At 36.6% G+C, this 25,444-nt stretch overlaps 1 long non-coding RNA gene across 1 annotated transcript in view; it reads right to left on the bottom strand.

Annotated features, from left to right (window-relative positions):
* Nucleotides 1–17,681, bottom strand: part of LOC142033696 (uncharacterized) — a 94,527-nt gene extending 76,846 nt beyond the window's left edge. Inside the window, exon 1 of the long non-coding RNA XR_012651296.1 lies at nt 17,628–17,681. This is a non-coding gene — a long non-coding RNA (uncharacterized LOC142033696). The remainder of the gene's footprint in view (nt 1–17,627) is intronic.
* Nucleotides 17,682–25,444: the final 7,763 nt, after the last annotated feature.

Here is a 25,444-nt window from a genome sequence, read left to right as displayed (position 1 = left end):
TAAACAAAGCACAAAATAGAAACACCATAACAAAGTTATACTACAATAGAAGCAACAGTGTAAAAATTAGAGCTAACAAGTTTACTTCTTAGTAATAAAGGGAAAGTTATTTTGTCATCCATATAATGATTTTTTAGGTGTTTTTATTAACATTCAGCAAAAATATAGACCACAAGAGAGGTCAGCTTAGCTTTTCTATCAAATTTTTTGAAGGGCAGAAATTTCAGGTTATAAAAGCTGCCAGTCTTTCTTCCTCATATATTACATTTAGTTTCAAATGAAACAAATCCTTAGTAAATTATACACAGAAGAACTGCCTCTATTTCTGCCCTCCATCCATTCCAAAGTTGTGTACATCTCTTTATTATATCATTTCAGGCTTTTCAGAACAGTTTTATGTTTTGCAAGAATGTGAAATGAAACCATTTCAAAATGTCAGTTTCATTTAAAAAACATTAAAAAAAATATTCAAAGTTGTCAGAAAATTTTTTGCTTCCCTCAAAGTTATACTCTGATGAAATTACCCAAAATTTGTAAAGCATTTTTATTTCTCTTGAAGAATGTAGAAGGTTTATTGTTCATGTCTACTTCCCCCGACAAATCTAGTCTAATCTTCCCTTCCTTCAGTCAGGTCCTATCAACAGGGTAAGAACTAAGACTGTTATTAGTAGACCTTTAAATTCAGACATGTTTGATGACAAAACTGACGTGATCACCTCCCCATTCAGCAGTTTCTACTCCTGTTTTGGTGTTGTAAGGATGTAAAGATTTAAAGACTCTAGGTATGCAAAATTCAGCCTGTCCCTAAGCCTTTGGAAAAATATTACGTGATCTTGCCTCACCCAATTGCAGGTACTGGGGAGTTCAGCAGAACACACTCCCAGAACACTGCTGTCCATGGTGGCTCAGAGGTATTTTTGCAGTCAGCCAGGGTGATTGCTAACAACACCCATATCTAAGTCCTCAGACTAACAAAACAACCATAAGGTGAGATTCCAGCCCGAGCTGTGCAGAGCAGGGCACTCACTGTCACACCAGTGCTCCAACTAGTTATCCAGAGAGAGAGGAAGGCCACTGTCCTGTTTACACCTGCTACCAAATAATTTAGATTTGTATTCACTTTTTACATTTATCCACGGTCAATGAGACATACTCTCAGAACAGATATGCTCATGCATGATTATGTATTTCTTAAAGAGTATCCTACTAGAGAGGAAAAGAGATCTTTCTAGAGCTTCCTTCTATCTGACTCTTTGACTACATTCAGAGTTGGAAATGAAGAAGCTTTGCTAATATTCTTCATCTGGTTTGCAAACAAGCCAGAGTTCCTTATTCTGTTAGTTACATATTCATATCACATATAGAAACATAGATATACTTGCTATCTGAAGTATGATAATATTCACAAAGACCCACAAGTTTCAGTGGTGTTAAAGCTACACACCACAATACATTAACTGTTTTAACAATATTTAACAGATAATTTAGTTACCTCAAACACACACAGAAATCAAGGCATGTTTATCAATTAGATGAAGTATCAATCAAGCATTGCCATTTCACATACTAATGTAAAACTTCTTGTCAGATCAAAAATCTGGCAACCAGTCTAATTTTAAGAATCAGAAATAAGACTGCCACTATCTCCCAGTGGGTTGTTTTTGTTTGTTTGTTTGTTTTTTTAATATAAATACACCAGAATTGTTTTCATGTCCACTTAATTTTCCTTCCTATACTAAATACCTCTCTTCCTCTGCCATATGGAAATCTGAATCCTTCCTATAGTTCAGTTTCTAGTTTAGGGCATGAACAACACTCCAACTATTTCATGTGTTTAGAGTCTGGTTTGGTTTGTCTTGTGACAATTTTTCCCTGTCTGCGTTATATTTGAGACCATGATGGTTTTCCTCGTCCCCCTTCCTCTTTAGCTACCCAACAGCCAAAGTCATTCTATCCTCCAGAATCTTACTGAGATCCTGCATTCCAGAGACTTCCATCTTATTGTGAAGACAAACAACATTTCAGTTAATACAAAGACATATCAAATATATTTTATTTCTTGCTCTTCTAGCCATTAGATATCCTTTTACAAAACTCAATATTCAGAAATGGAAATCTGGATTTCAAATTGCAAATTTCAAATCTACACATTTCAAATTGTGTTTAAGCGAAGAATTTCAATTTAACCAGTTATGTACACTTTGCTTCCACATTTCTACTAAACCATTCTCTTAAGGCTGCAGTTACTTTAACTGTGTCAGCTCTGTTTTGCTTTTAGTTTGTCCTGAATGAATTTTATTGTTGACACGTACCAGTGAATTATTGTGTGATTAAAGGCTGTTCAGGAGCAATTAATACTGAGTGCTATCACACATCCAAGTGCATTCCTTCTTCAGAATTATGTGGGGTTTTCCATCCTCATTGATCTGAATTTCTACCTTAAGCACAGTCTGCTGCTGGCTTAACTCTCCTTAGCGTGTTCTTTAATTTCCCTGAAAATAGTCTTTCCAAAATGTTCAGAGTTTTGCAGGCAGGTGCCAACCTGATGTGCTAAAGTCTTCAGCTATTGGGAACAAAGTAGCTCTAGCCTTTAACGTTACAGATACATTAATGCATCACGTTAATCTAACACAACGTGCTTTTCAGGAAGATACATTGGCTCAGCATTATACTCCTGCATTATACAACACCAAATCAGCTGAATCAGTGGGCACAGATTTTCTCATACTGAGGTCTATGCATGAATTTTCTTTGCCTATCTTTGAAGGGATCATATATAACACTACCTATAACCTCCTTTGCTTAAGCCATCTCGCTTGGAAGACTATTCAGAATATTTGTCTTTCCAATTATGAAGCTTTTCCTGATTTCCTTTCCTGAAGTTTTTGCTTTTCTGTATTGGTGACTAGCTATAAAGGTGACTTGACTTTGTTGACTGAATGACTTCAGCATTAATAGCTTTCAATATTTAATTATGTTTCATCTTTTACTCCGAAGAATTTAAATGCTTGTCAAAGTAAACTGTTACTGTTTCAGTGGAGTTCTTCATGTCTTCTAGAAGTTTTCAAACTTCTGTTGTTTCTTGTTCAGATGTTTAGTAAATAACTCCTGTCACCTTTTGGAACTTTCAAAGACCTGCATGAAACAAGTGCAAGAATTAATCTCAGTTTCTACCTGGAACATCTTCATATAAGCTTTTAAAGCACTTTACACACATATTGACCCGAGTTGTGTATCCTCAGCATTCAGAAGTAAATGCCAGGAAAACTAATATTCAGCAGGCTATAACCAGTGCAAAACTTCAAGCAGCAAACTAACAAGGTTTGGTATAAAGCATTCTATGGACTCTATAAGTAAAAGGGGGGCGTAAAGCCCAAAGAATACACTACTATGGAAAAGGAATGCAATCATTCCATGTAAAGAAACAACCATTTTATATTTTTAGAACATTTTTTTACTCTTACATTCATGCTAAATGTCAGGCATGAAATTTATACATGCTGGATACAAGGTCAACATAATTTTCTTAGCAACACAGAGAAATTGTATGTCACCAACAGTTAGAGGAGTATGATCAAAACACGCACACTACTTCTGAAAAATAGTTCTGAACATTCTTTGAGCTCAAACTAGAAAGTACAAGATTTTGCATATTCATAGCCCTCAGTGAGTACTGCAGCCCTTGATAAGGTTTGAAAACAAATGGTGTTGTAACATCAGAGTTGATTTCATACTTATATGAATGCAAATTAACTTATACATTTCACAGGAAGTATTTAGTAGGAGCAACAGGAAAGGATCAGGGAAAGCCTGTTCCTCAGGACTCTGGCTAATGTAAAGGAAGATCTCTAAAAGGTCAGAAAGGTGATGGCTCTTTGAATTCTGAGTAAATTCATTATCATACAACTTAGTGATCATTAGCAGCTTAACTGCTCAGACAGTGCTTGTATACAACTTTAGTAAACAGAAGTTTGCAGAAATAACGGTAGCTTAATTTACAGTGAAGAATCTGATGAAAAATAGCTTAGTGTCACTACTACAGGGCTCTTATTTTATTTATTCTAGATAGCAAAGTGTGCCGGTTCCATTAAAAATAGAAAGACAGGTCGTTTAGTTATTCCATGGAACTCAAAGCAAGAAAGGAGTCTCTGTTATGGGAACATAATTTATCTTCCAGTAGAAAATCCTGTAGAGCAAGAGATGGCTGAGCAAATACTGTTTTCAGAAAGCAACATGAAAATAAATTGCAATAACCAAAAGTGTAGCACTAATTGTAAGCAGACCATACACTTGCTTGAACACACATCCTCTAAGTAACTGTCAGCAGCTTAGGTCAGTCAGACTTGGAGAAAGCTTTTTTCTTTCTTTAAGCCAAAGAGACAGACACTGAATACACAGGGTAGTAAAAAAGACTTCCATATCAGAAACATATTTATTTGATTTTTACTTAATCTAATTTCTACTTTCATTCATTGTTATGAATGCCATACTGGGAATTTTATGTTATTAAACATATAACATGCATAAAACAAAGTTCTAGTATGGTTTTTAAGTATAAAAGAAAAAAAAAAAAAACCAACAACAAAAAAAAGCATAAACACTGCCCTAACTGATGACTAATATGTTCACATACTGCCCAAGCATGAGCTCTCTTGATCTTCAAAATTTGCTTTACAGTTTCAGATTAAGTTCCACACTATTTTGACCCAAAGTTAGCTTGCTCATGTTCATGTAAAAAAATGACAGTTTTCACTGACACAAAGTTTTCTAAAAGATGCCTTGCCTCCACATGGAAGAAAAAGTCTTTAGGAGTAAGTTCCTCATTAAATAAATGAGGCTAAGATCCACCTGAACTATACAATACTGTACTCAAGAGCAGAAAGATTCATAGATCAGAGAGTACATAGTTCCATACAGGGCTTAACAGCAAGCATATACAAGCTCTGCTTATGATACAAAGGAGAATGGAATTGGGATGGTGAAGACTATTGGATTCATGACCGCATACAGCCTTTTAAGCATTCATCATTCATTAGTCAGTTTTGAAAGAGATACTTCGAATACTCAGTTGCTCAAATAATGAAACGATTGTTTATAGCCAATAGTTCCATTCTGTGTGTTTGGCTTTTGTGTATATATATAAAAATATGCATGTGGATAAGTGAGTGTGTATATATATATATACATACATATATACACACAAAGAGAGGGAAAACATTTACACTTCAAGCATTACTTACACATCTTAAAAAAAAAAGCAAGCACAAGCCATCAGATTCATATAGACAACTTACCAAAATAGGTAGAGCTTTGGTTATTCATGATCTTAAAACAGCATAACTCAGAAAACATATGGCAAAAAAACTAAGACCAAATTTTGAATTGGTTTACACAATGGAGAGCCACTTCAACTATTGAAGTTACAAAGAGGTATGGAATTTAGCTTGTTTGGTGTCTAATTTTAGGATAGGAATATAGAACAGGGGCAAGAGCATTTCTAAGATAACATACAAGTATAGCTTTTTAATGCATGCTCATGATAATTCCAATTACTTTTAAAGTAATTCTTGCAGACTTTAAGATGAGCATTGTATTCCACCTTGCCATTCATTTACTCCCTTCACATTCTCCAAGACTCTTTCTGTTATCCATGCCCTAATTAGAGGCAGAACGCTTTGGAGCATAAACAAGTACAGATGGCAAATCAAGCACAACAGAAACCTGAAAAACTGCCCATGCAAAGCAAGCCATATTAGCTCATGTTTATAAATTGTACAAAACAGAACCATGTAAGTAGTACTTTTTTCCCCTACTTACGTCTGCATAACTAATCCAGTAAAATAAATTTTTATAAAATTTCTAGATTATAAGTGAAAAAAGTTGAAGCTTGTAAAAGAGGATGGCTACAAGACTTAGTTACAAGGCAAGTTTCTTTCTGCAAGAGAATTACTGAAAAAGTCCTGGAGAATACTAAGAAGTAATAGAGCTAAAAAACCCATTTCATTTGCTTTAGGAAATTTATGGTTCAGTTCAGGTACAGACCAATGTAGCACATGAGATGCAGCTGGTTTTCTCTGGAATTAGAGGAAAAAATAAGAAGTTTCCATATAATATTATTTATGAAGAGGCACTACAACAGAAGGCACTGAAAAGGACACTTTTGGCTAAAAGGCCAGCCCTTCAACACTCCAAAAATATCTCTCCCCTCCAAAAATCTAGAAATAAGTAGACCTATATTTTTCAGTTTTGTCTAATTTTAGTTTAAAGGTCAGAGATGCTGCAAGTAGAGGACAGGTGGTTTTGCAACAACCACACTGGATTCCATGAGTGACCTTTTTGCTAGGTAATGTATGAGTTGTGAATGTCAGAAATGATCCCTAGTCCTGAAATATTTGAGATTTGTGTCAAAAAAAATAAAAGAGAAGGCAAGGCCTCAGGTTCCCTTGATAAAATAAAAAGCTAAATCAGTGTAACCAAGTCTGAGATGGTGAAGAAGCAGAAGTTTTAATTAAAACATCCTTTTATGACCTGGTGCCAACTCAGTTTTTAATTCGGACTGCTATAGCTGAACTGAGTTTGCAAAGTTAAAAATTGGCAAAATTATAAAGGCGCAAAAATAGGTTTAGGAAAACCTGGTTCCTTGTAAGTTCTTCCACAGTAGTCTCTGTATACTATAGACTACATGTTATCACATAGACTTCAGCAGTTTGTAAAAAGTAAGACTGGAAAGAAATCTTGGAAAAGCTGGAAAGTGAGCACATTTATGTTGTTTTCTGTTCCTACCTTTAATCAGTTTGTCTACTTAGGATTAATGCTCTGTGGAAAAAAAGCTAAACTGATTGTTACACAGCTACACGATGCATAGCATGTAAAAAAACTAACAAAGCTATGACCTCCAGGACCTACAGAAAATAAGCAAAAAATGAGACATGTCACAAAAATAGTGTTAATATGGCTTGCTTCCCTTTAGAAACACCCTCTAGTATTTGCTGAGATGGGCTAGGAACACATATTAACATGATGACAACTGCCTATAAAAATAATGGTTTTCATTTTTAATGATTATAAGATAAAAATGTTTCTTAGGCAAGCTCTTGCATACCCAGTTCCCAGGGCAGATTATGAGGTCAATAGCCTCTCAAGGTTTTTTAAGGATGACAAATGATGAACTTACCTTAATGAGTGGAGTAATAGACACTTTTGTAATTATATATTTGTTTACTATGTCCTTGAAGTATCACATTCTTTCCTTGCTTAATGCGTAGATTAGCCACTGATATTTGTGTTATTTTTGTACATCATCATCAAACAGACTACAAACTTTCATGGCCTAAATGTCAGTGATTATATTTAATGATGTAGTGTCAGGCTGCTTGCTCAGACAGGTTTCAATAAATAAAGAATACTACCTGTCTCTCAGGAAATTATGTTCATATTGTCAACACCTCTGCCTATCTGAAAGCCAGCTATTGACATCAGCATCCCCTTATTTTGTACCAGACCCTTAGTACACTAACACAGAACAGTGACACAAAGCCCTTTCAGGAATCCGTTTCATGATGTAATCTTTTTTCACCCATTTCAATACAATGTTTTTAATGGTTAGCTGACCTTCAAGATAATAATAGTGTGTTTTAGAATAATCACCCATTCTTTTTCTTTTTTATAAACTTAAAGCAAGTCAGACCCTATTAAGGAGTTCATGTACTTGTCAGTATAATTTTAAGTCTCTAATAGAAAACAATTTGTGCAATTGTACAGTACATGCAAAATATCAAGTAAGTTTATAAAATTATATCCAGTTTAAATCATATAATTTATGGCTATGAAGTCAAAAGGATTGATAGCATATACTTTTTAGATACCATAATCTAGGCTATGGAACCCCATAACTCTGCGGCCAGAGAAGTCGTAACAAAACAGAAGATGGTAAATTTTATTTACTCAACAAAGATGTATAATTCGAGCTTAATTCATCTAAATAATAGAAAAATATGAGTTTGCAGTTATATTATTCTTTCTTCTTTATTCTATTTACTTTAATTGAACTTCATGACCTTGAATAGCTTTTCAAGTTGATAAATTCATATATGGCACAGGGGAGCATTGCATTTATTTGTATATAAACAATAAAGGTTTTTTCTTCATTACAGTTTTTATTATTGTATTTTCCCCACATTAATTTGCACAGGTCTTGGTATACTTTGCTTTTAATATATCAATACAAAAAATGTATGCATATTTACATTTAATGCATGTAGATATTCCAATTTTCAGATAAGTGGAAAGTTTTCCTGTTTGGTTCTTAAAGCAATCCAAGTTCTTCTGAAAAATATTTTGTGCTACTGTAGCAACAGCAATTTTAAAGCTGAATACTTTTTGTTACCATATATTGTTTAAAACAGGGTGTATTAATAGAGTTTAAAAAAAAAAACAAAAACCAAAACACACAACAACAAAACACCAGCGTAAGATACCAAGCTGTGTTTTAAACCTGTAGAAAGGGAATATAAATGCAGTTCTCCCCCTCTACTAATCTCATTTTTCTCTCCAGAACATAAATTCAGAATTTTTGTTTAAAATTCTCACAATTACCCTAGTAACCAGTTTCATGGTAAAACAGAACTCCAGTTCTGCACCATTTTACATTTTCTGTGCCTTTCATCAACTTTTATTTTCTTACCTACCATATGCAAAGAGAATGCTAAAGATAAATAGAGTACACACAACCGGACAATTTCATCCTTTTAAAAATTTCCTCCTACTATTGATCATTACCCAAAGATCTGTGACTAGTTCCTGAAACTAGGAAACAACAGAACCAGAAGTATATAAGGTAACTCTGTCATAAGTAACCCTGAAGGTCTAGACAGAAAGAAGAAAACTATTCCCTTCTGTTAAGAACAGGGAACAGATGAGGTGGCTACTAAGATTTCAGTGGACGAAGAAGAGCTGCGACATTTGATATTCTATGAAATTGTGGTAGAATTTTATTTCCCTGAAACTACATCCAATAGTTATAAAACACATTTTATAACATCTTTTGACAAACAAGCTTGAGTTATGTGAGAGGTTGTAAAGAGCTGGCGTGCTGGCTGCTACACCAGCCCTGTAAAGGCTCCAGGTCCTTCACTAGTGCAGAAGGGTGAGTCAGTGTCTTGGGGACTCTGGAGGAGAACCACTGGGCAACCACTCATAGCAGAATCTCAAGCCCCGACAGCACTGACACGCATGGCAGCCTTGCCGAACAGCACAGTCATTTTGGGACCTATCAAGTATCTGTTAAATCCAGCATCTCTGATCTCACTTCATTCTATAGTACTAGGTATCCCCAGGACATACAACTGTAACAGATATGTACAGGCATTTTTTTCCCTTCAAGATCTTACTTGGAATATCACTCCACTCAGAAAAGTAAAGAAATATCACAACCAAGTTCGTACAAGGATGAACATGTTAATACTAGAGTATTTGTGAATACTTTTAAGTACTTCAAATTCATCTATATGAAAATTAACTAAATGAAACAGAAGTACCCAATTTGAAATGAAGACTGAAAACTAAAAGGAAAACATCAGTTTAAGGCCAGAAAAGAGCCTCAGGGATCATCTACAGTAGATGGAAGCCATAATTTGGATTATATTGAAAAAAGTAGACTTAAAGTACTCTATATTTATGATATTAGTTTTTATCCAAAAATATTTCTAGAACAAAAATTTTGAACAGAATAAAACCTATTTAATATTACTATGATGGTTCGACATAGCCACCAACAATTTTTGAATGAAAAAGAACTACAGAAATTATCAAAATCAGCTTAGAACATCAGATCAGAAAATCTATTTGTTTTGCAATGTAATAAAATATTTTGTCAAAGGAGAAGCTTATACTCATCCACATATATTTATGGATATTTCCCAGGTTGCATTTTCAACCCGACATGTGCACAAGCATCTGGTCTATAAGGTAGCAATGTTGCCTAAAGTGGGGGGCGAAGCGCTTCACAACATACTATGTAAACCAAAAAATACATCTCAATTTTTAATAAGCTTCATAAGCCAACCCAAGTCAATTTTCTGCCAGAACAGTTTTGATCTTTCCAGAAACAAATCACTAATTGGATCCTAATTCATTATATCCTTCCTGCTAGGAAAGAAAAAAGAAAAAAAAAGGGGGGGGGGGTATTTGGTTTTATAGGTTCCCTCTTCCCCCCAGCACCCATAATTAAAATTATACTTTTTCTCAGCAGCTTATGATTAGGGAACCAAGGATGAAAGACAGAGATATGGATCCTCTGCTTAAACAGAGACAGGGATTCACAACATCCAGACCCTCTAATTTGAGCCTAACTCATCTAATTATCAAGCTATGTTATGATGTATTTTCAGACAGATTGAGAACATTGTTTATTGAATCTGTTCCACCTGTCTAAAGGGTCTGCAACAGATGAATCATCAGTAACAGAAACCAAATCAGCTCTTCAACTTCCTGTACAAGATCCAGCATATATTTCTTTAGGCCTAAGGTATATCCTAAATACAACAGTGACTAGCAGATTCTGGATGACTTCTACTGAATATAACTAGGAAAAACAAGTTTGTACATGCTGTTACAGCAATTTATCTACATGAAACTTATCAAACTATTTGCATACCTACTCTACAGTGTTTAAGGACACACAAATTGAACGGAAGACTTTTATGAATACTATGACAATATTCAAAATTATTATCTCATTTCCAAATAAATACAAAAATGGTTGAAAATATGAGGAAATTAGAAGGAAAGCTTGAAGAAGTGGAGCAATTAGATATTTTTCTAATTCAACTCCCAAGCTTCAAAATATTTAAATAACTGCAGGGAAAGCAAGAACAATTGTTTAAAATTTCCTTTCCTGCACTTAAATACTTATAAGAACACCCACGTGAAGCTTAGAAGTAGACTGATAAAAGTATCAACCATTTCTATAGCAGCTTAAGAAAAATTCTCCATACTGTTTCCCCAAATTAAGGCAGAAGACAGACATTTTTAATTTTTAAAGCCATTCAAAACCAGCAGAATTTTTCAAGACCTTCCTGATATTGTTTCAGTCCCTCAGTACAAGCTTGTAATACCTTTTAAAACTTTTATTGTTCTTGTTCTAAAAATAAAAGCATTTTCTTACTACATTTCTCCCGTCATTTTCTTCTCTGAAGCTAAACTCCATAATGCATAAGACAATAACCATGAATTATAAACAAAAATTTAAGTTTATTTACTACTTATTTATTCCTTATACCCTTTAGTGACTAGGGGATCCCAGCTGTTGTCTGGGTCAGATGATGAGGTTTGCTTAAGAGTGCACAAGTGGCAGAAGAATCCTATTGTGACCACCCTGGAGACACTATGTATCCTTAGCATAGACTACCTCAGAAAAGATACCTTAAGGATCCAAGGGGACAGTGGTGGGCCTCTTGTGTAGTCACTGGGGATACAAAGAGTATTAAACAGCTGTCTACCTTGCCCAGCCTCTCAGATGATCCTTCTGTCGTGGGGTTGCTGCATGTCAAAGAACAGTAAGTGCCAATTGCTACCATGACAGTGCCCTGGCAGCAATATCTCAGCAACTGCAACTCCCTGGTTCCCACCCATGAGCGGATTTGTCAACCTGAGAGCTAAGGAGTAATCGGCAAGACTCAATCACTCTTCAGTAGTCCCATTTGGGGTGCCAAAAAGGATTGTAGTGGGTTGACTACAGCCAGCAGCTAAGCACTACACCTCTTGCTTACTCTCCTCTGCTGTGGGATGTGAAGAAAATAGAAAGAAGGCAAAGGTTCATGGATCGAGATAAAGACAGTCTGCTGAGTGAAGCACAAGCTGCACAAGCAAGCAAAGCAGAGAGAGGAATTCATTCACTACTTCCCATTGGCAGGCAGTTGTCCAGCCACTTACTGGAAAGCAGGACCTCAGCACACATTAATTGTTACTTGGTAGGACAAATGCTATAACCACAAACATCCCTCTTTCATGCTTCTGTCCCCGAGTTTTCATTTCTGAGCCAGACTTCATGGGGTTTGGGATATTCCTTTGGCCAGTCCTGGCTGTGGTCCCTCTGGGCTTCTTGCCCACCCCTAGCCAACTTGCTGCAGGGTCAGAATGGGAAAAAGAAAAACCTTGACACTGTGCAAGCACTGCTCAGCAACAGCAAAAAAAATCCATGCGTTATCAAGGCTATTTTATTCACAAATGCAGAACACAGCACCATATGGTCTGCTATGAAGAAAGTTAACTCCATCCCAGCCAGACCCAGTACAGCTGCATAAGTAGAGTTTTGACGATCCTAGAAATCTTCAGAATAGCTTGAAGTAACTACAAGATCTCAATTATCAATGAATTCTGATATCCATCACAACTTTTATAGGTAAAAAACAATTTAAAAAACTTACTTGAAAAAATATGTGCAGTAAGAGGCTGGAAGGATTAAATCTAGCTCCCAGCCCAAGGATTCCTCAAGAAAACAAAATATACATAATAGTTTGGGGTTTTTTTCCTACTTTAGAGTTTCCCATTAACTCCAATAGACCCAGAATTTTAGTTCCTCTGTTACTACAAAATCAATTTAAGAATTCACTATCAGTGAAGAAAAACATCCTTATCAAATACTCAGCACACAGTTTGACTAAGAGTAGTTTGAAATTAAAATTTTAGCTAGAAGAATGTTTCTTTGGGAGAAAAACAATGAAACTAAAGAAGCTGCTCTATGAAAAAAAGTATCAGAAATCTTGTTTAAACTAAGGTAGTTTATCCTTCATACATAGAAACATGCTTTTTTTCTCATCTGTAAAAAAACCAGTACTACCAACACAGTCCTTTGAGCTGCTTTTTGAGGCGATTCACTTAAGATGATGTTCAAATCACTGCTGATTGCATATTGAATAATGTCAGTCAACACATACATATTATTGCATACTCTTTGTTGCTGGATTGGTTTTTTTCCTCTTTGCTGATACTGACAGACATTCAAGCTATTGTTTGAACTACAGCTACTGCACATAAGACTCTACTGAATGGATAAAGCAGTTAACAGCCACTGGAGTTAATGGAATTGTGTTTTGCTGCGAGAAGTAAATATGCAGAATATTCACTGTCATGCAAAAGGAAAACACACCTGGATCACATTGATTAGTCTTTCCACAAATACAGCTGCAAGTACCTTTAGATACCTTGCTGTAGTTGCATGCTTCATGAGAGCAGAGGCAGCAAAAATATTGTGGTTACACTCATGTCTATTTAGATTCATCAGCAACATGCTCAGTCTCTGGGAGCATTAAAAAACCCAAACATCTTTTTTCCCCTTGAGAAGCTGTAAACATTTCAGTGAGAAGTTAGTCTTAGATTGCTAACGCTGATGTTAACCTTACAAAAGCTGCTGCCTTTTGTGTATCGAGAATAGCCATCTCCAATGACTGTTTAAGGTTACTTTTTTTTTTTTCTTGCTGATACTTTATCACAACAAAAAGATAGATGTGTATATGTATTCTCAGTGGGCTACTAAAAGCCAACCAAAGGTTTTATTACTGGAAACAATTGCCTACCAAACTCAGAAGGTTTTGGAGATGTATGAGCAACTGTAATTTATTTTTTTTTTTTACAACCAAAAAGCTCTTTCCATTATTTACCATTACATTAAGATAATGGTGTCTGTAGAAGTACCTTAAATGTTAGCATTGAGAATTTTTTATTTTCCCAGTCAACATTTTTGTTATTGTAGCAAGCTTTTAGACCATTTTCAAGATAAACTCTGCTTAATCTGCATTTATTTTATTGTACTTGTCATCTCATCTAAGTTTGTTATCAAAGTATATGAAAGAATTGCAGTTGTATATCCTTGTAATTCATACACTTATTTCACATATGGGTGCTCTATTGGACAAAGTAATCCTATGCGATATCTGGGACAAAATGCCGATTTTAAATATTTGTACAGCGGACAGAGCACACCATTTCAGAACAACTTAGACTCTCTACCACAACAGTCAGGTTGAACATAAGAGACATAAGAATGTAAGACAGACATCACAAACATAACATTAGAACATAATCTCAAATGTCAGCGAGAGGCAGTCCATGGAGAAGGGAAGAAGAGTTCTGATTGGTTTTGTGACAGTTTGGCAAGTGAGATGAGAAAGCACAGAAATACAGACCAAACAATATTGATAGATCAAAATAGAAACACTGAATCACAGCCCTTTACTCCTGAGTACAAAGTGACTGTCATGTTAAACAAACCACCAAGAGAAAGCCAAAGTTAACACAGAGGAGTTAGGAGCTCCACCAGCGTAGGGTTCAATTATATGGAGCTTAGCTACTGGGCCTGAAAGTAGCTCATGGTCACAAGAGCATTCCAGACGCCTTTAGAAGGCCTTGAACAGAATAAACAAAAAGACAGAAAAAGAAAGATCCCAATTAGAAAAACACAGGTGCACATTCCATGATAAAGGGAACTTGGCACAAACAACCTCAATTCAGCAGTTTATCTTGACCAATTAGACTGAGACAAGTTTTGCATGCTCTAGTTAATATAGCTAATTATGTCCTATGTTTATGCGCGTGTACAGAGGAGGAAAACTAACTGTATCTTATGTTTATACGCGTGTACAGTGTCGATATAACCAATCACATTTTATGCTTGTGCGCGTGGACACCAAATGCTTGCATGCAGCAGCCAATCAAAGCTTCTAAGGAACTTAGAGAATTGTATAAGAATGATCAGCTAGGCTCAATAAAGTGGCGACTTTAATCATCATATTGGTGTCCTGTTGTCTGGGTCCCACATGGAATAACCCTACAACCCTACACACCAGTAGTCTAAACTACGGTGTCTCTGCACCTACAAGCAATTATTCATACCACATCAGAACAAGTTCACTATTCTTCCTTCCAACTGTTGCTTTTCATGCATTTGAGGTCAGTTGGTTGTCATTTAATTAAAAAAAAAAAGTAGTCTGTGCTTGTAACACATGAAACTAAACAGATGTAGTCTCATGTGTTTCAGCTTTATGTGGAATATACGTTATAGGTTTTAAAACAAAAAGAAGTTGAAAGAAACACTCAAAGTTTAGAAACAAGAATTTAACCATGTGGTTTGCCAGTCTGAGAATCTGATACTAGACTGGATTACAATTATGTGCTAGAACAAAATTAGGGCTGGGCAGGTGGTGGTTTAAACACCTTCCCAAAACAATAAGAATTCAATGAAGCCACAGATGTAGTATATAAAGGGCACCAATTCTAGTAGTATGAACATGGAAGAATCCAAATTAAGTGTTTAAGAGGAACTTCAAGGGAAATGGGGACAGCAGGGGCAGTACCTGATAATCCCATGCTGTGATAAATGCTACAAGTGCAGCACTGCATATGGAAGGAGACAGAGTGGGGAGAAGAGAGGAAACACAATTCTCTACACAATTTACATCACTTTGCAAAGAAGATGCCAGCTGCACAACTATTATTTTAGATGAAGTCTTCACCTTTTCTTAGAGGCTTTTTTCTTGCAACCTGTGAAAGTAACTATCAACTTGAAAGCAAGTGGAACATTTCTGAATCCATCTCTCTCCAGCTGAAAATCTTGTGCCAACAGCAGTAGCAGAAGGTTAAAAGAAGTAGAAAAAATGAAGTAAACAACAACTCTTTTCCCATTAAGTGAATACTTGAATTAAACAAGTAAATAGCTGGGAAACATATTTCCACCTCAGTAGTACCCTTTAACACCACTGAAAGAGGTGCCAGAGTGACATGCTGCTTTTGGAATGAGTTAGCTCATGCCTAGAAAGCAAACTAGAACCTCAGATGGCTGTGTAGGTTGACTGTGGTACCTTACAACTTCCACCAAAACCATTAAAACATGCAACAATCCAAGTCAGAACATACACGTTAAACAGAGGCTCACATTGTACAATGCTGATGAATTAGAGTTCATGCTACAGTTGAAGTGAGCCTTTTTGGCAACTTCTGGGGTTTTGTATTAAAAAAAACCCAAAACCCACAAACAAAAACTTTCTTCATGCTGTAAAATGTAATTGTGTTCCAAGGTAGCACAAAAAACAAGCTATGGAACTATACAAATAATACCAGTTTTTAAAAGGTTTAAAGCTTAAACTTGGAACATCTTTTACCAATTTTTTATTGTAAGTAGCTATTTTTTCATTTTACCAGTGCTACTTATACCAGTACTGGAAGAACTAAACTAAAGTTAGACCTTTAGCCAAGGAAGAATTAAAAGGTACCTTCTCCTTGCATTTCTAAAAAAATGCATTCAAAATTTTGCCAGAGCTAATGGACTCAATAAAAGAGCAAGAGTCGTCACAGGGTGGAGCATACTGAGAACTTCAAAGTTAAGAAAAAATTATTACATTTTACAATAAGGGGATGGCTAAATTGCTTTTACCCAACACTAAAAACATTGATCAATACATCTATTCCACTGATGAGTGTTGTTGCAAACTTACTTTTCACAGTCATCTCACATGCAGAATATTTCAAAACCACAGCCATAAAATTATGCCTTTAAGCATAGGTGCTATTTTCTCATTTACCATAGTTGTCTTAAGCATCATTCCTAGTAATTTATTTCCCTCTTTCATCAGCTTTTGATTAGATATTGCCTAAACTGACTGATATAATTAGTATTTTCACCAGTACAGAAATGATTTATTATTGTACTATTCATAAGAATTGAAATAATCAGCTCCCCCCGCTGATCTTAGTGACCAGGGTCCGTCTATGTGAATAAGAATTTTTGCTCCTCAACTCAACATACAAGACATCATTATTTTTCTGTAATACCTAAAACCAAAGCTCAGTAAGCTGAAAGCTCATCCACAGAAAATAGTGTGCATAAACAAACCATTATCACTGTACAATAAGTAATGGAAAACCATTTTCTTCTGACATATGTGTATCTTTTTACTATATATATGTAAATGTTTTGAACATTTAAAAAAATAAACTGAACTTCTACAGAGACTTTAAAATTTAGAAACAACAAACAGCAATACTACAGTTTCAAAGACAGTATAGAACTATCCACGTGTACATACACACAAAATCCACCTATACCCTCCAGTATCTCCTCTCTGGAAGGATATGCTTTTTTTGCATTACCACACAGAACAAGATAAATGTCTATGAAGTATATAAGTCCATCAATTTTGAAAATTAATAATAATACAAATCTCTCTCAAACACACCTTCAATTTTCACCATGTTCTTCCAAAAATCACAATATGTAGGAAGGTGGGGTTTGTAGGGGTTTTTTTTTCCCTCTTCTATACTACAGAAAGAAAAATCCACAGTTCAACTCCATCAAGAACTGACAGTTTTGCAGTCTTACAGTAAGTCCTTTATCCTTTGAGCCCCCAAAATGTTTAACAGAAGTTTTCACTTCAGCTTACATCTTAACATCCTCCCCACATTGCCATGATCTCTCTGATTCTACTCCCAGAAACTAGCTTTGGATCATCTCTCTTATGTCTTTTGTCAAAGTAATTTAAGATAGCTTCAGAAATTCTACACACAAGCGTAATTATTATCAATCACACACAGCAATTTGGGTAACTATATTCATTATACATAATCAGCTCACATACCTCTGGTAAACTTGCAAGAACACAGTCAAAACAGTTGAAGAGACCATACCGTCCTTCAACGGCTTTTTGCCTTATTAACACAATCAGTTCCTGATTTGCAAACATATGATTTAGACCTGCATAGCTGTGACCCAGTCCCCATAATCCATTCTTGTAATCTCAAGAGAATAAAAAGCAAAAGCTCCTCCTGTGAAATTGCTGAATTACCTCCCTGCTTTTGTTTGCAAGCAGGTGGCACCACTCACAGGCCTAATCAGTTCATCCCCGTGAATAAAGTGTAGACATAAATAATCCTGGTTTGGGAAAAAAAAAAAAGGACTCGAGTTTTACTACAGGGCCTGCACTGTCAGGGACTTCTCGATATTGCCAATATTTGAAATATTATTCAAAATTTGAATTATTCTTTTTAGAACAAGCTGCTGAAATTTTACCTTTATTAGGCAAATTTTATTCTTATCAAACTCTCCTCATTTTAAAGTTGCCTTCTCAACCCTTAATTGCCCAGGGACACAGTAGAACAGGTGTTCATAGGTGTTCCCTATTAAAAGTCAGGGCCTCTGATCTTCACCTCACCCAAATCCTCAGACTGTAGAGTTTCTATAAAATACTCCTTTGACTGATGAAGAATGATAGTTCATTAACCTACCTAAAATCATCTAACAGAATGATTAACCCAGTTTTGCCATGCAGATCGCATTGCTCCACACCTGCCACTTTTTAGCCTGTGATTCCAGGATGCAAGGAACTTGTTGCTTGGTGGTTGGTTTGTTTCTTTTTTCCTGGGTTATCTGTTTTTCTCATCTCAAAAGCACTGACTGTTACTTGCCCCCTGAAATCCAGTCTCTCACTGGTATGAACTTGCAGGTGTAGCTGTGAAAACATCTGCCACTAGAATACCAGTTCTAAGAAACCCCAGTATTCCTAGCCAAGGAATTGCTTGTGTTAATTTTTCAGGCAATGCTTTTCTCACATCATAAAATTAAATACTAGTTATTCCAGGCCGTCTGTGCCTACCAAATGCACATGACACCATCCATCGTGGTATTTCTGGAACCTGAAGAAACTCAGCACACATTTATCTGGAACAGTTCTTTGAATAGGTCTTTTATCTAATATGTTCTCCATCTCTTGATGTTTCTACCAAGCTTGTCTTTCTCAACAAAGAAAGGCATTGACAAATTAAATTAGACTCACAAAATTAATTTCTTTGCTAGAACTGTTGGGGTGAAATTGATTCCTTTGCTTTGAACCAGCTGCAGCCTTTAGCCCTGTGCTTTACAATCGTTCCTATTCTTAAATTGGCTGAATAAACTGTCTATGGAACATATTTTACGTGTCACATTTGTTTTCATTGTTTAAAGTGATCAGACTTTGTGCAGATCCCACACTCTAATATAATGAAGGATTTGAAAGAGAACATTTTTATTAGATGCCAAATATTTCTTTGTAACTAAGCTTTTTCATACCTAATTTATAAAATAACCATATAATTAACAATTGCTATTCATATTTTCACCCTTTTCTTCACTCCCACAAAATGACTAAAATCATTAAGATGATAACTTCTAAAAAGCTCTTCCCACTGATAAAATCTCTGGGCTCTTACAGCTGTGGGTTTGTTGTAATTGTGGTACTACTCCAAAATGCTAAAGGCACTTAGGCTAATAAACTCATTAACATGAACAAACTACCAAGAGACAAGGTTCATAAAGGCACATTTATTTAATTCTTCTTTTTATTGTGATAATATGAAGTTCAATTGATTCCCTGTACTCTTGATAGCAACTAGTAAGATAACAGCTTTGCAATCTATCCACCTGAAAATACATAATTCTTAATTTTTTTTGCAATAGTTCTTGCTATTTCTTACCTACAGTATGAAAAATAACATTCAGTAATATAATTAGGCAATAAAGGCATTTTTATTCTTAATCTAATTTTACTGACACTGGAGCTGTTGCCCATGATTAAATTGGAAAACTCCAATATGTAAACCAATTTTTCAGACACAGTAAATAGTGGTTTCAGTCTTTTCCTTAAGAATTCTTGGTGAAGTTGTTCAGATTAGTTGCATGTTTCATATCACATGCTCCATGATCTGTTCCTGATATATTTTCCATACACCCCATTTGATCAAGAGGACTGTGCTTCAGAATCTCGGTTTTCACATCAAGAAAGCAGGGAAGAAGAACATACACCCAAATCAAACATGCAGTCATACAAATAACCTAAGTCTACACATAGCCTGCAAAAAAAAACCCAAAAAAACCCTCAAGGCACTGTGGTCTGCTATATTCCATACTGTCTATATATTACATTTTATTTATATTTGACCAGCCTCATTCAGTCAGCCTCACCTCTGTGCCTGGTAAGATCATGGAGCACATCCTCCTGGAAGACATGTCCAAACATATGGAAGACAGGGAGGTGATTAGAGAGAGCCAACATGGCTTCATCAAGAGGAAATTGTACCTGACTAATCTAGTGGCTTTCTCCAATGGAGAAACTGCATCAGTGGACAAGGGAAGAGCTTCAGATGTTATCTACATTGAGTTCTGTAAGGCCTTTGACATGGTCCCATACAATATTATTGTCTCTAAGTTGGAAAGATATGGATTTGAAGGATAGACTGTTTGATAGATGAGGAATTGTCTGGATAGCTGCATCGAAAGAGTAATAGTCAATGGCTTAACGTCTGAGTGGAACCCAGTAAGGAGTGGTGTCCGTCAAGGGTCTGTACTGGGACAAATACTATTTAATATCTTCATCAATGACGTAGACAATGGGATAAGCAAGTCTGCAGATGATACCAAGCTGAGTGGTGCAGCTGATTTGCTAGAGGGAAGGGATGCTATCCAGAGGGACCTTGACAGGCTTGAGGAGTGGACTCACGCAAACCTCATGAAGTTCAACAAGGCCAAGTGCAAGCTCCTGCACTTGTGTCAGGGCAGTCCCCAGTATCAGTGCAGACTGGGGGGATGAATGGATTTAGAGCAGCCCTGCAGAGAAGGACTGTGAGATATTTGTGGACAAAATATTGGACATGAGCCAGTAATGTGTGCTTGCAGCCCAGAGAGCCAATTGTATCCTGGGCTGCATAAAAAGAAGTGTGGCCAGCAGGTCGAGGGAGGTGATTCTCCCCGCTCTTGTGAGACTCTACCTGGAGTACTGCATCCAGCTCTGGGGTCCCCACCATAAGAAAGACATGGACCTGTTGCAGCAGATCCAGACAACAGCCACAAAAATGGTCAGCAGGCTGTAACATGTCTCCTGTGAAGAAAGGTTGAGAGAGTTGGGACTGTTCAGGCTGGAGAAGACAAGGCTCTGGGGAGACCTTATTGTGGCCTTTCAATACTTAAAGGAGGCTTATAAGATGGAGAGAGACTATTTACCAGGCCTGTAGTGACAAGACAAGGGGCAACAATTTTAAACTCAAAGAGGGTAGATTTAGATTGGACATTAGGAAGAAATTTTTTTACGAAGAGGGTGGTGAGACCCTGGAACAGGTTGCCCCAAGAAGTTGTGGGTGCCTCCTCCCTGGAAGTGTTCAAGGTCAGGTTGGATGGAGCTTTGAGCAATGTGATCCAGTTAAGATGTCCCTGCCCATGGCAGGGGCATTGGAACTAGATGATCTTTAAGATGCCTTCCAACACAAACCATTCTATGATTCTATGATTCTGTGAGTAACATCCTTTAATAAGACCTGATTACAAAGTGAAAGGCTGGTATCTGAATGTTTCCTAACATAAACACATGACTCCTTATTCTATATAAACTTCTACTGCTTCAATAATATTAACAAAGCAGAAAAATACATCTGAATTAATGATTTCCAAATAAATGTCTCATTCTGATGGAATATTTATTAATTTGTGGAAGGACATAATATATGACAAACAGTAGTGTGATATGAGTTACCAAGAGACCAAACTAAGTGGGACTTTAGAGCTTATCAACTAGGTCAGGTACTTGTGCGTACATATTCTTATATCCTAATCCTGATGTAAGTAGAAGAGAGTTCACTCCAGAGGCTACCTCAATTTAGATTAGTCATGATTTGTAGAGAGTATCATTAGAACTGCTGTTATATGCCACCTTTCAAGTCTATGTTAAAGTACAAGGCACCTTAGCTAACACATTATAAACTACTTATTTAACAATAAAAGGCAATCTTGATGACAGGCTTAGTTAACTGTATGTTATAACAACAGCTTGCAGAAATTAGTATGCCAGAGGCTGTTGAACTATTCTTGCTCTACCAGAACCAAATTGAAAACTTAATTTATAGTAATGTGCAACTTCTTGATTACAGCAGATGAATAAAAGTAAATAAAGTGACTCTGTCCTGAAAAAACTGTATCAGGCCTCTGCAGACATTTGCTGATATTTGGGTACACAGGTAATATGCACGCATGCATGGATAGATACACATAGGTAAATTTATTCAGGGGCACTAAAATTTACCAGCTAAAGTGGTGGTCAAGTTAAATTTAGGCAACATCTCTGTCAGAGACAGTCATTCTTAAAATCCCTGACTCCTATAAATGCATAGGTATTGACAAGTTAAGCAATTACTGCTCCAAGGACCTAAAATTCTGCTTCTGCAAATGACCAAAATTGCTATTACTTTGTCAGAGTTTAGCAGCTTGATGTACACTCAAGAGGAGCTGGGATCTTAATATTAAATATTCTACTGACTACTATAGCCATGTAACACAGTAAATACAGTAATAATATTGCTGGTAACAGGCCACAGGTCTTGCACCAATTTTACAAATACTCAGGACTGAGTTGAGTGAGTAGTGAATTCATCCACAACATGAGAAACCTGGTTTTTGTGTCCCCCTTAATCTACTGGCTATGACATTAGTCTCTCTCACCTCCTGTTTGGGACTGAAGGACCAAAATTGAAGATTCATTGGTCTAGAAAGAAAGGACCAGAGAAGATACAACTCTGGACATTGTATACAACTAAAAATAAGGAGGTTGTGGATTCTGATCTCTACATCAGGAACTACTTACATGGTTTGCACAAAACATCTTTTGGATAAAAATATTCAAATACTAAAAGGCTGGAAAACCTGCAGTATCTTTAGCTAACAACTGAAAAGACCATTCTGCATGGCTAGCATCTGCACATGGAAGATGTCATGCAAGTCCATGGTATGTGATACAGTGGCTATTTTGGAACATAGATTTGATTATTTTTGGGTAGGAAGGAACATAAAATCTATATTGCCATGATTTCTGACTGCAGTTGAAGAAGGGCAGTAAGAGATAATGTGGTGGGTTAACCTTGGCAAGCAGCCATATGCCCATGCAGCCACTCATTCCTTCCCTCTCCTCAACAGGACAGGATGAGAAAATAAGTTGAAAAAGCTTGTGGGTTGAGACAAAGACAGGGCACTCATTTTCCAGTACCTCTCATGGACAAAACAGACTCAACTTCAGAAAAAATAATGTGATTTATTGCCAAATAAAATATATTTGGATGGTGAGGGAAAAAAAAAAAATTAAAACACCACTTTCCTCTATTCCCCCTCTTCCCAGGCTCGACTTCATTCCTTCATTCCTCCCTCCTCTACCACCTCCTGAGTGGTGCAGGGGGAATGGGGAATGCACAGCTGTGGTCAGTCCATAACAGCTCCTCTTTGCTGCTCCTTCTTCCGTACACCTTTCCCCTGGTCCAGTGTAGGTTCTTACCATGGGCTGCATTCCTTCAGGATTAGCCTGATCCAGCATGGATTTTCCATAGGCCACAGTTTCTTCAGGGCATATCCTGCTCCTGCTCCAGCATGAGGTCCTTCATGGTCTGCAGTGGTGACATCTGTTCTGCTGTGGTCTTTCCATGGGCTGTGAGGAAATACCTCCTCCACTGTGATCTTCTGCATGGGCTGCAGAGGATTCTCTGCTCCAGCACCTGGAACACCTCCTCCCCCTCCTCTCGTCTTGCTGCTTGCAGGGCTGTTTATCACACTTTTTCCCTCAGCCCTCACAGATCGGCAGTGTTTTTCCCTCTTTTATACAGGCTTTCCCTGAGGGTTCACCGTGGTGGCTGCAGGGCTCAGCCGTGCCCTGCAGTGGGTGGGTCGGAGTCGCCTGGAGCTGGATGTGTCTGTCACAGGGCAGCCCTGGCCTCTCCTCACAGAGGCCGCCCTGCAGCCCCCCTAGTACCAAAACATTGATACCTACACCCAATACAGAGAACCATCACCTTCCTTGTCTGGAAAACTGAAAATTACATTTTATGTACCTTCACTGAATTGAAGGATTGTAACAATGACTTAATTTTCAATTCAGACTGAAAAAATACCGTGATCAGGGAATTTTTTTCCCTACACATTCATATCCTCCACATTAGAAGAAAGTGAGAGAAAAGAATTTGTTCTTATTATGAATAGCTTCAGTAAATGATTGGAGAATCATTTTCTTCCCCTTTTTTATCTTGCTTCCTTTTAAGAGAGACATTGTATCTTATGTTTATTACTACAGTCACCAGCTCTTTCACGTTGGTTCCTAAATTAATAGTGTGATGCTTCCATTTTCAGAATCATCAAGCCTTCTTAAGGGCAACCTTATCTCCTCAATGAAATGAAAACACAGCTTAATTGAGTAATTTTAAAGAGGACATCAAATACTTCTTTATACTTATACTGTAAATAAATGAATAAAACTGTTCTGTAGTTTAGATCCTAATATACACTACATCTTCAAAATGAGCCATAGGTGAAGAGTACAACTGTAAAAGCCTTGGGAAGGCACTTCTTTAGTACTAGCTGAGAAAGACCTGAGTGCCAGTGTGTCCTAAATTAAATGAAAGTTCATGTATTCAGCAGGGGCAAAAGAACAAAAAAGGCTGTTGTTATTAAAACAGGACCCAACAACATAAGTGGATGCAGATGGACCCAACTGTAACAAAGATCCTCATCTGTACTCTGAAGTGCCTGCACATGAGTCAAAGTTGTACAACTGTATCTGAATTATAAGTTTCCATCTTGTTTCTTGTATTGGTTTCCATTGCTGTTATCTGTGCTAGCTTATTTTGGGGAAGATTTTTTTTTAATTTTATTTTATCTTTTACCTGTGGCTGTAGAAGTTACTGACTACTAGTACATGTACAGATCTGCTATTTGAAGGTGTAATGGAATTTCCAGACGTGTACTTTTTTTTTTCATTTACTTTAAGTTAATACATTTGTTTTTATTTAAATGGATCAAAATTGAGGAGCCATTAGTTATTTTGTAGTGGGCTTTAAGGCATTGAAACTGAATTGTTTCCTTAGTATGGTGAACTGTTATGGCCTCACTGCAATAATTTCTTTCCAGATAGCTATAACTGACATTTATTTTATTTTTCAAGATAATAAATAAAAAGATAACATGAAGTTTGCTTTTTCTGCCTTCCACAAACCAAAGAAATTCTAATTTAGTTTACAATTTACACATCTAAGAAAACACAAAACTTCTCCAAGGGACTTAGTCTGTTTAAAGTGTATTTATTTCGTGTGTCTTCTGGTCATTTCTAGTCTTATACTTCCAAAGAGTCCTCTTCAATTCAGATGACTCTGGGCATTTATTTGAGGAATTGAATAGACTGAGGTCTTTAATTTCTAAATTCATGCTATTTTGTCAACAAATTCACATTAGTAAAGACAGCTAAAAGCTATGTGAAAGTCTATTCTACCTGGAAGTACAGCACAGTGCCGGAACAATGTCTTGGTCTTCTTAAAAGCCTAATCCACCAAGAAAAGAATGAAGAGTGTGACCCTTCTATCATTTAGATAATGAAGGCACCAACAGTGATTTGTTCATCAAAGT

The sequence above is a fragment of the Buteo buteo genome, chromosome 8, assembly GCF_964188355.1.
Source record: "Buteo buteo chromosome 8, bButBut1.hap1.1, whole genome shotgun sequence".
NCBI lineage: Eukaryota > Metazoa > Chordata > Aves > Accipitriformes > Accipitridae > Buteo > Buteo buteo.
The sequence above is the reverse complement of the archived record's forward strand: the minus strand, read 5'-3'. Positions and strand labels throughout refer to the sequence as shown.